Genomic DNA, 12,068 nt, shown 5'->3' with positions numbered 1-12,068 from the left:
CAGCCCTTTATTTATGATATTGTACTCAGCGTTTCCATTATATACTCCTTTTTTTCCTATGGGATTTATAACTTAGCTATCAAAGTTTATTCTAGATTGAAATCTGGAACTTTCTTCTCATCTCAAAGGGATGTAAGTAGAAGACAGAGGAATAGACAAATAGTGACTGAGGCTCCCATAGGTTCCAGCGATACTTTCTCCTATAACAGTAAAAACACAACTAAAATCTCCCTTGAGTCAAACTTTCAGTAACTTCATGAGCACATCTGTGTAGATTTCTTGGCAACAGTATGTCAGTGGTTTGTCATTGCCTTTTCTAGGGTCTATTTTCAACTTCCCACTCTAGCCTCCAGCTTGGATTTCTGCTACTCCTCCATCCAATTACTAACTAGGTCTGACCCTGCTTAGTTTTTCAAGATCCATACCATGGAGCAGCATTGGGAATGTGCTGATGACCTTCCAGCTGCAAGGAGTTGGACCCTCAATTAGGAGGCCTGTCTAGGATTGATGCTCTTACAGTTGTGTCACTGAGGAGGAGATCTGGCTAGAGGTCTGCCATTTTGAGGAGTTTGTCAGGCTGGGAGGAATTGTGGGGAGGAAAAATTCGAGTTTGAGGCACTGCAGTGAGGAGTCAGGGCATGGGAGTAGAGTCAAGTGGAGGTGCAAGAGTCAGACTTACCTGAGCCCTGAGGCTGCCTGTGCACAGAACTTCTGCATTGGCAGCCAGAGAACCACCTGTTTAGATCATCCTGGAGGTCAAGTTTCCATCTACCAGCTGCTAAGACTGCCTTGTGACTGCATATTGTACTGCCTGCTGAAGTGTTAAGATCTTAGGTTTGTTCTGTGTTGGGAATTGGTGATTAGGCATGTAGAACGGCATTGTTTCAGATGCTAGCCCTGCTGCGACTGGGATGTAAGAAATGTGTAGGGAAGAGTGTGATTGGGTGGCCTGCAAAAGACAAGCATGTCCTGCAGCTGCAGCATGCGGTGCAAGGGAGAAGCAGCTTGGAGAATACTGTGGACTTGTGGTTAGGTTGTGGATGTTTGGGTAGTTATGTTAGATGATACCCAGGACCTGGGAGAAGCATGGCAGGAGATGTGCATGCCTAAGGGGAGGTAGAGGTGGAGGTGGGGGTGGGGGTGGAAGGTGGAAAGTGGAAAGAAAGCAGGCAGTTATACTTGAGTGGTGAAGGCCAGAGGGTCATATGGGAGGAATATAGGGCCAGGGTGCTGACAGGGAAGACAGAGGCAATCTATGAAACCAGATTCCCCTTGTATTCCCCCAGATTCCTCCAATATGCAGCCTTGATGCCAGTTTACCAGGTCCTTAGTAGCCCTGGCCTCTGGCTTTTGCTGCTGAATGCCAGGTTGGTTTGTAACAAGGCTGCCCTTATAATGATCTTATTGTGAGCAAGATGGCCCACCCAGGATTCATAATCGAAACCTGTGTGGGTCCACAGGGTGATGTTTCCCTCCTGGAAATGTGCCCACCTTGGTTTCAAATGTGACACCAGCTGCAAACCCAGGGTAGGAGTTGTTATCCAGGAAGCCTTAACAACTTTCAGAAGCACTTCAGAGCAGATAACCAGTTGTGAGACCAGTGGTTGAAGTTGGGCTCTAGGGAGTAGTTGGGTTTGTTGCTGCTATACCAGCCTCCCTGCTGCACAGTGATATCCCTGCCTGAACTGCTTGACTCCATTGCCAAATGGTAGTGAAGTCTCCATGTCACTAGCCCTCATGTGATCTAGAATCTGGAGTAGCCCAGAAGTTCATGGCCACTATAACAAACGCCTAACACATAACAAGGTCATACATTACAGATGACTTTTGTCTGAGAGTGGTTGTGACATGATCTGAAGGTGAAGGAATTATCATCAGTACTTTGTCATCAGTAATCAGTAATCAGTACCTCTTTGATTACTTTGTGGCTTACATTGTGGTGATAAGAGTGGCAAAAGTGACTATGTTTCCACTCTTACCATATCTTCACATAGCTATCCAGTGGACTGTTTAAAGTGACCTACTGTATTCCCTGCAGGGGAGGGAAGAGCCATAAGAACATCTATGAAGATGTTCTTTGTTGCTATGAAGAATACTCTAGGCCTCTGATGGATAAAGTCACTTGAATCCAATCTCAGATTCTGTCTGGGCAGGTCCCTTTAAGTTGACTAAGACACGATCTCCTGTTAACTAGGAAGTATTTGATCTGAAGAAGTGAGCAGGGTCCTTAGGACAGTTAACTTGTGTTTTAGATTTATGCTTCTCTTGGTTGGTTAAGGCCTCCATGTGGTGATGAATTCATCCTTGAATGAAAGGGTGGACCTTACTACTTAAAGACCATTGTGATATGCACTCCACTCAAGAAGTCATCATTGCATCCAATGGTTTTGGGCAATTTTTATTCAGTCTCAACCTCTTTCACTGGATCATAGGAAATACTAAATCTTGCAACAATGACAGTGGTGAGACCCTTGTAGGATGCTTCAATAAATCTTCTGGGGATTTGTGGGTGAGGGTGGGTGCATCTGGTGGATGTGCGGAAAAGGGATGCTATGGTTGTTGGTATCAAAAACCACATAAATGTTCAGAAGAATTAATATGGTTGTATTCTCCCTTCAAAGAACATTCCATCAAGGCAGTTTCAGAGCCAAAATGGAACTTAACCTCTAATTAAAATGGTTTCAGAAAATCTGTTTCATCCAAAAGTGTTTGAATTTGATCAGCTACCACCTACTCAAGCAGTTTACCAGTGAATGGATGCTGGCTACAAGTCTATAATAATTGAAATCTTCTGGGTTTTATTATTTTTTTCCAGGAATGGTCTCCTTGCACTTTCTTTTAATGAGGTTGGGGCCACTCCTTGTAAGAAAAAAGTTAAACTCTAGAAGTAGCTGAGCCACTCCCTTTCTACTAGATGTAAAAACCATGGGGGCAAATGTCAAGCAAGCAGGTGATTGAATTCTACAAAGCACATTATCTTCACCCTCAGGTCTTACTTTCATTCTAGTGGGAGATCTCCACAACCACCCTGATTATCCCCAGAGAGGAAAGGTTTGAAAGCTATGCTTATCCTGTTGGCAGAGGGTCGCATGGAGAGAAAAAGCACCAACACAGCTCCTCTTAATCCTCAGAAAGGACACTTACCGAGCTATTCACCACCATGGTGATAATAACAGCAAGAGTGGTTGAGGCAGCAGCTCTTGGCAGGGAACACAGTGGGCCCACTAACATCCAGCAGGGCAGCACCTAGAACCTTTTGTGCAGAAGAAGTACTCTCATGTCCATGCACCCACAGTAGTAGCAATGGGATTACTGAACAGCAGCAGCAGCAGTGACCATCTCATCCCTCGGCAATGACAGTACCAGAGGTCACCTCGCCTCTGTGCCCTCTCATCACTTTCCAGCCAACACCATACACAGTGACTCCAAACAGGGCTTCTTTTGGGGAACCAGTGTAATCAATACTTCAGCTACTCCTGGTTCATCTCCAGCTATCCCAGCTTGCTCTTAATGTCTCTTCCTACTCTTTCCTCTTTCCTCTACATTCCTATCCTTCCCCCACACAACTCTATTGTTTCTAATGTTACACATTCATTCCCCTACATCTACATTTGCCTCTTATCACTTCTCATCTCCCATTTCCTCATCCCTCCAGATTCCTTTCCTTCTCAACAAATCTTTGTCATCTCTACCCTTCCTCCTTCATTCAGTCCTTCCACATTCAGTTTCCTCCTTCTTCCATACACTTTACTCTCTTCATCTTCTAATATTTAGAAAGAAAAATCTGCCTTGCTTATTTTATGCTAGTAAACCATTGAAATAAAGTTTGCTATTATCTCCACTCCCCTCATGTCTGGTGACATGTTTTAAAATGTTAACACAAGATTGCCATCTGGACAACATGAATAAAAAGAAAAAGTAACTGATTTTCTTTCAAAGTGTCTTGCAAACAAGTTAATTTGTACTATGCTGGGCCAGATTCCCAAAGGCCCGTAAGTGCTCAGAAAAACTGGATAACACTGAGAGATGCAATGATAGAGGACGAAAAACGCCTTTTCATCTCTGTCACTACTACTAATAGGTTCAGCAATGAACTCTTACTAGGGTTTGTTCATGCTTTCTTTCAGATATTGTTGAGGTGTAACCCACATTAGCCCTAATCACTTAATCTAATGATGAGGACTGATGGGCATCGGAGTATAATAGCATAAAGATCAACAGGATTTGATAATAGGGAAACAACAATGGAAATATATGTATAGCATTTAAAAATATGACAAAATATAAAATACACTAGGCTCTTTTTCTGTCTAGAAAGTAGGTCAATAATACATTCAACAACATGTATGAGGCTCCTCTTAATAAGCATCTTGTGTTTGTCATCAAAAAGCCAGACAGTTTATTATTTTTTTTATAAATATGCTCCAATCTGTTTTAGTCTGAAGACCACTTAGATAATTAGTAGGCCAATGGGAGTCCTGTAGACAACAGCATAATATATTATGGTGTCATAGAGTAATCCAAAATGTTAACAACAGCTTTTTCAGACATCTCTCAGTTCCAAGAAAGGGGGGGGGGATCTAATCACCATCAGTTCTCCCATCCACTTCCATCTGTTTTATTTTTCCCTTTTTACAGGATGAAACTTCTCTGACAGGGTAATCAGATTTTTTTTAACAGCCAAATCCAGAACTGTCTACCAACCCGCTTTCCCTAGAGATCTCAATTTCCCTTGTAATCACCTTGAAATTAAAGAGCTGATTTACTGTATATTGCAATTTAATGCACCAGTGATTACTATGTTAACTTTCCTCCTCTGAATTTATTTTTGAAAGCCAGTTGTATAACCCATTTGCACAGCACTATGTGATTTAAAATGATGGAGCATAGTCCTGTGCCCATTTATCTAGTAATAAGCCAATGGGTCTTTGAAAGAAATGGGTTATAAGATTGCACTGTTAAACTATGAATTTGAGGCTCAATCAATATGCATATTTCCCTTAGAATGTGTTTGTAAAAGGGTAGATAGAGCATAAAAGGTCTCCTGTTGGATCAAGCAAACAACCTCTGTAGTCTATCACTTTGGTCAAGCAGAGGAATTCAGGAAGCTCACAAGCATAGTGCCTACAATTGATATTTAAGGCATGTTGTCTTTGAATCAGGAGGTAGTCTTAGCTATCAAGCTACCTTTCTTTCTGAGAGAAAGCAGCCATATGGTCGCCAAGCTGAGATGAGGAGCAAAATGTACAGAAATATAAGGAAGAAAATCAGCATTTTAGAGTTGCACATTTTTCTGTTGAAACTTGCTTTCTCTTGCTGTCATGATCCCCCTATATTTTTATAACATGAATGATGTCTTTGCTGATCCCATAGCTAAGCATTGGGCATTTTGCAGTAAGAAAAGGCAAGGAATGTGCCCTAAACCATTCAATAAGTAGCTGTTTTGTATAGATCAGGTTATATTTAAAATTCATTTTTTAAAAATGTATTTAGGGTCCAGCTAGACATTTCTCTGAGTGTGCATTTTTGGAAGTGTGTTTAGATTGCTTGTTTCCCTTTCTGAGAAACAGCTTTTTCTCAGAAAGGGAAACAGGCAATCTAAACACACTTCCAAAAATGCACAGAATAATGTCTAGTTGGATCCTAAATACATTTAAAAAATGGGATAGACAGATAGGTGGTACAATCTTCCTAGCCAGGATTCCTAGAGTACGGAAAATTTCTCAGATTAGGGCAATAGTCCTAGGCATTAAAGACCTGGTGGCTGGAACTGACCTTTGCTTGGAATCAGGGCATCCCTAAAATGTTTTACTTTGGGCTCCCATGTTACACAGAATAAACTGGAAGTGAGAGCAAGAGAGAGAGAGAGATGATAGATGATTTCATGGAGGAATATGGAAGGAAGTTTTTCTCAGTCTGCCTCCCTAAGACATCATGGTGCACATGGAATTCAGGGAATATAGCATGCGGGGGGGGGGGGGGGGAACACCTCTCAACAATACTGATCTAAGGTCCTGAAAGGTTTTTATTTATTAATTTTTTGATTAAAACAACCCCTCACCAAACTAGTACAATAGCCTTGTTATAGACGCTTATGTGTAATGTATGTTGAGCTCCCCAATACTGTTCTATTCCTGTTGTGCAGTTTCTCTAATCAGGAGAAATGATAGTGGAAAGGTAGATGATATTCCTGGTTCCCTTCCAGATTGTTCCCATTTACTGGAAATAAAAAAAGTCTGAGTTCCTGCCTCAAAGCACTGCCTTAAACTGCAGTCAGATGTACAATCTTCCTAATCAGGCCTGGGAACCAGGCTGCAATTAAGACCACATGGAAAGAGCAGAAGAGCAAACAAAAATTATTAAACCATCACTCAGGATCCCTGTTTTTAATTTGAAAAAGGAAACGATACATTAATCAAACCCAAGCCTTCAGCTCAGAGGCACGTTTCAGAAATATCCTGAAACAACAAGAGGAAATCTTTGCAGTGTTTAGAAAAAATATCTTCTGATTGGTTCAGATGTGTAGCAAAATACATTTGGACATGAAATAAGGTACAGTGTCGTATTCTTAGCTTTAGTTGCCTCCAAGCAAAATAAAACTTGAATGGCATTTGCAATAAAGACACATGACACCAATTAGGGATAAGCCACGGGTTTTGTTAAAAGGAAAGCAGTCTTCTTCCTTTATTAATCTTTAGAATTCATGCACCATTTTGCCATTTCTGCAAGGGGTTGAAGCCAGTCTTCGCTATATTCAAGGTAGACTCATTCACATCAATGGGACTTGATGATCCATGACTCATTGCACTGATTTCAATAGGTTTATTCAAAGTGTGACTAAGAGAAGATTCCTCTCATTATAACGCCTGCAAAACTGCCAATGGTGTCTCTGATGTCAAATGTATTAAATCAATTGCTGTTCTAATCAGGGCCTATATTTATTTGCTTCTTTACATTGCAGACCTAGAATTTCAGCTTGAACGCTAACAGTAAATACTCTAGAACATGAGTGAGCAAATTTTACTGGCTTAGAACTGCACTTAGCATGTGGGATGTGCTTGAGGGCTGCAAAATGGGTGGGTTGACATCATACGTTTGGGTGGGGCAGAGTAGGTGGTGGAGTTTGATGTCTGATTTAACAGACATTGTGTGGGTGTACCCATCTCAAAGTAAGATAGACTATGCTGTGGGTTTTCAACCATGATGGTTAGTGGGCTCTGAAGACAATGAAAACAAACAAAAAAAAAAAAAGAGGGAAGGGGGAGGCAGACAGACAGACATATGCATCCTGAAGCTGTACACTTGTCCACCTCTGTGTGAGCATAATGGAAAACAAAGAATAATGTTGGCTCAAATACACAAGCAATCACATAACCTAAAATATAACAGTTAAGCAATCAGCATGGGTCATAGAATACAGTGCACAGAAAAGCTAATTCTCAAAAGCTGTCAGAAAGGAAGCAGGTTTTAAAAAGCCTCACAAACTGTATGATGACAAAGCCCCAATGAGCCTCCAGGAAGCAGTCTTTCCTATCTTTGGATGGCCAACTGTGGCCCTTGACTGAATAATCAGTCAGCCACAAATCCTCAACTAGCCTTGGAAGATTTTAATATAACAGAGAGAATCAGTTGAGCAACTCATCTGTAGCTGAGAAAGAGAATTAAAATGTAAGAAAAGGTAGGTGCAATGCTGGAAATTATAACTTTGTAGGAGAAAGGACAGAAGTTTGAAGAAAACATGGTTCTCTAGACCAAGAAATTTGGTAACTTTTTAAGTGTATTTAAAAGGAAAACAAACTCTTTCTCTCAAGTAGAATCAGGTGATGACCTTGGGTTAGTACTGCCTGAAATGATTTCAATTGTAAGTGGACTGTGAAGATAATTTTCCATGTTTTTGGCAAATCAGTATAGAGTTTCTGGCTGAAATTCAGGTTAACAAATATGCTCTATATGGGATCATTCTGAAAATATTATTGTAAGGGCACTGGAATAAGAAGGCCACCTGGTTATGGTTTCTCAACATTAGGAGATGCTCCCAACCAGTTTTCTAGACTCCCTCAGTTTTCAAATGTTAGAATTTACCCTTCTGAGTGACAACAGTTTTTCCTCCTTCTTACCCCATCCAAAATATTTTTGTTGCTGTTTCTCTGATTAACCTTCATAACTGTACTTACCAAGTCATTCTGAGATCCAGGCGCAATCCCTTGCCATTGGCCTTGATGGCTTGAGCTGATGGAAGTTGAAATAATAATAACAAAATCTAAACAGCATCAGTTTGCTCACCCCCTGCATTAGATAGCAGTAATTATTTCCAGAAACCAAAGGGGAAAGAATCCAACTGTTCCTAAAGCAAGGAATGACCTGAGAAAGAGAGTTTTAACGTTTTGACTGAATCATGTACAGAGTAGTTAAGTTACAGAAACATTAGCCACATGCACATTATCACAAAATTACGTGTATGACCTAAGAAGTGATAGTGATGTATTATGTCACACATTCCATAATAGATCCAAGGCTAGATATTTTAGGCTTTCCTTCTTATTTGAGCTTAGGCAAAACATGACTTCTGCTGTGGTAATGCATTTTTTTCTTCCTGTATGTCTTGTTAATGTCATTTCCCTGCAGCAATGTATAGCATCTTCTAGAGTCACCAAGCCATCAATGTGCCAGAATAATAGTAATGAGGATAGACTTTGTATCATGTCAACAATGGCTGGGTGATGGTATGAAGATGCTATGAGTCACTGGTATAGAATTTGTCAAAAAATGGCCATAGATTAATTCATTGGATTGAGACCTAGAACCCACGTTCACTTCTGTTGGGTAGGCAAACTTTGGAAACAGATGGCAATGGAGGGTTAATGCAACCCAGAAGGATCTCACAAAATGAGTTGCAAACTGTTTTCTTAGATGCGGGAGGGGGATCAGAGAGTCAGTCCCTGAAATAGAAAGACAAAAGTGCTTTCATACCTGTACAGAATTACATCAGAAGTAAATTACATCATTACTGAAGTATTTGGCTGGCTGCAACAAGTTTCCCCTGGATTGTAGACATCTTTGGAAGCATGTAGCTATGGAGCCATAGTCATGCTTAGAGTGATACTAAGAATGGTGATCTTACCATTCATGAATGTACCTATCAATTGCTATTGGCTATAACTACTGAATGGACCATTGGTATATATAAAGGAAATGCACCTTTGAATATCAGATTCTGGGTCATACAGTAGCACCTGCTGTGCTTATGAACAGCCTGTAGCACCTGGACAAGTGCTACTGGTCTTGGGTTGGAAATAGCATTCATTGTTTAAGGTCTTAGGACCAGCTGTAATTAGAGAACTATCAAAAAGTACAATCATCTGTCCACTTTCCTGGGAGTAGATAAAAAGAGTTGTGCCATGAGTCTCCTTTGTTGGGAGAATATTCACTCTATGGCTGATCTAGTGGTTCCTTTGGAGAACTGAAAGAAGAATTTTAGTTTTAATTGATTGTATTTTGCTATAATTGTTTTTGTATAAAGCCATAGTACTGCCATTAGTTGCATTTCTCATGAAGTTCTTTTAAGTAAGGCATTTTTATAGTTGTGCCAACATGCTGCAATGATTTAAATACCTACAGAATCCATACATGGCTTTTGATACAAGTTTGTGTAATATTGCTTCCTTATCTCTCCCTCCTTCCACAGTAAAGTATAGGATAACAGTTAGAGTCCTTGTACCACCTCATATATCAAAATAGCTATATTACATTTCAAAGAATACGTCTGTGAATAATATCCACATCTTCCTTTCAGTTCTTTATATACATAAAAGCAATCCTTTCTGTATTTGGAGTTTTCTAATGTATACCCATGTTCAAACTATCTTTAATCATTCAATATAAGACCTATGCAACCTTGTAGCAGATGCTCTTGGCTCATCTAGGTGCAAGAGAACAATAACTTCATAGTTTCAGAAAATAAAATAATAATTGAATCCTCTCCAGGTGTCGGCATGGATTTGGGTGAATTTTCCACCACATGCACTAAGTGGGTCCTCTGTTTCTCGGCACAATGCATTGAGGCAAGAAGTCAGATTAAGAGTTCTTCCACACTGCCAGTTTCTGCATTAATCTGCCATTATTTCTGATATTATTATTATTATTATTATTATTATTATTACAATTTATTGATTTATGGTTGGTCGCACAGTCAGCCAGATGTTTAGACTGGATTTGGCATCTTTATCCACCTATCAAGTCCTTCTCAAGGACCTGGGATAGGCAGATGTTGTTGTTATGGTTATGCCACCTGACTCCAAGTGACTTTGGGTTGCTTACAGTTAAAACATTAAAAACATTAAAAGCAACAAGAGACAAAAATGAGGAGTAAAGATGGCAACAATGACAAAACTAGACAGGAACAACAGAAAACAACCCACACAATCCAAAGGGAGCTTCACTTATTCTGGGCAAAGACCTGGGCAAAGAACCAGCTCTTCAAGGCCCTTTGAAACACCAGTAGGATGGGGGTCATTCTAATCTCCTGAGGAACCTCATTCCAGAGGGCAACCAATGTAGTCCTCTGTCCCAGGCTCACAATGGCTTGTTCTTATGCATTTCCTTGATGTTCTGTGCCAGTAGTCATGTATCAGAATAAACGTGCTTATTTATATTGTCAGCTAAAGGTTGGAAATGAAAACTGAAGCTGAAGCAGCAGCTTCAGGCTATATCTATGCCCCTTTGTTAATTGCCTGATAGAGACCCATATCTGACACCATGTTGGGTGTGTTAAATGCACTATTCAAGGAACAATTAGCTTTTGCAAATTTCCCCTGATGTAGCTGTGTGTTGCTTTAGTCACTACTCTGAAACTCTCCCTAGGTTCCATTTGGGTTATACCCTTATGCTATTATTCATCTTGGACTTAGGCAAATAACTGGGGATTTGCAACTTATCAGAACCCCAAGGCTCATCAGGTTGCTGGAGTTATGAACCGCTTGCACAGGCAAAGGGTGAAGTACTATGAGTGTTTCACGTTCCTTAATTTATTATAAATACAGTAAAGCATTGCTTTATTCCATCATTATGTTCCTAGTTGCACAAAGCACCATAATGCAAGGCAAACATGCTTGAGACGAGAAAAGAGAAAGAAATGGAGATAAGTATTTTGCCCATTTCAGCTGCTTAACAATTTTTAATTTTTTTTTAAACTTTCTAATTTAGTATTTTGATTGAAACCTCACAGTCCTATCCAGTGGGCCAAATTACTATGGGCAAGCACGGAGAAAACAATTAGAATTGACTAGATAGTGATGAATGAAGAGGGCCAAGAGAGAGAAGGACAGAACATCATGGAAATAAGTATTATTTTCCTTTTCCGTAGGTATCAGGAAAAAAGAAATATTTATTTCCATGTTCTGTCCTCTGCCTTGCCCCTCTTCATACTTCACTGCCAGATCCCAAGAGATATACCCACTCCAGATATTACTCATCAAGAAATAGACAGTGGTGGTGATAGATGTAGCAGTGCCAAGTAACAGCAACATCAGGAAGAAGGAGTATGAGAAGCTGGAGAAGTACCAGGGCCTGAATGAGGAACTAGAGAAGATGTGGAAAGTCAAGGCCAAAGTGGTCCCAGTGGTGGTAGGAGCACTCAGGGCTGTAACTCCTAAGCTGGGAGAGTGGCTCCAGCAGATCCCAGGAACAACATCAGAGCTCTCTGTCCAGAAGGGTGTAGTGCTAGGAACAGCTCAGATCCTGTGCAGAACTGTCAAACTCCCAGGCCTCTGGTAGAGGACCCAAGATTGAGGAAGACACCCATAGAGGCGAGAGGGGATTTTGTTAAAATATAGATATACACATACATGCACATGCACATGCACACACACATATTCTCAATGTCTTTTGACATCACAGATCTTAAGTGACAACTCCAAAATCTTACTCATCTCAGTTGAGAATGTAACCTCATAAGATTTTTAAGGTCTTGCATGAGATACCACATGAGTTCATCTTAAAAGATTTTGGTGAGTTGAGGTGGGGTTTGGGGACAGGACCATTATAACAGACTGTGCAAGTGTATCTGTAGA

Source organism: Python bivittatus, unplaced genomic scaffold, assembly GCF_059951505.1.
Source record: "Python bivittatus isolate LINGU-HERP-01145 unplaced genomic scaffold, Pbiv_v1 ctg000060_np1212, whole genome shotgun sequence".
NCBI classification, from domain to species: Eukaryota; Metazoa; Chordata; class Lepidosauria; order Squamata; family Pythonidae; genus Python; species Python bivittatus.
The sequence above is the reverse complement of the archived record's forward strand: the minus strand, read 5'-3'. Positions refer to the sequence as shown.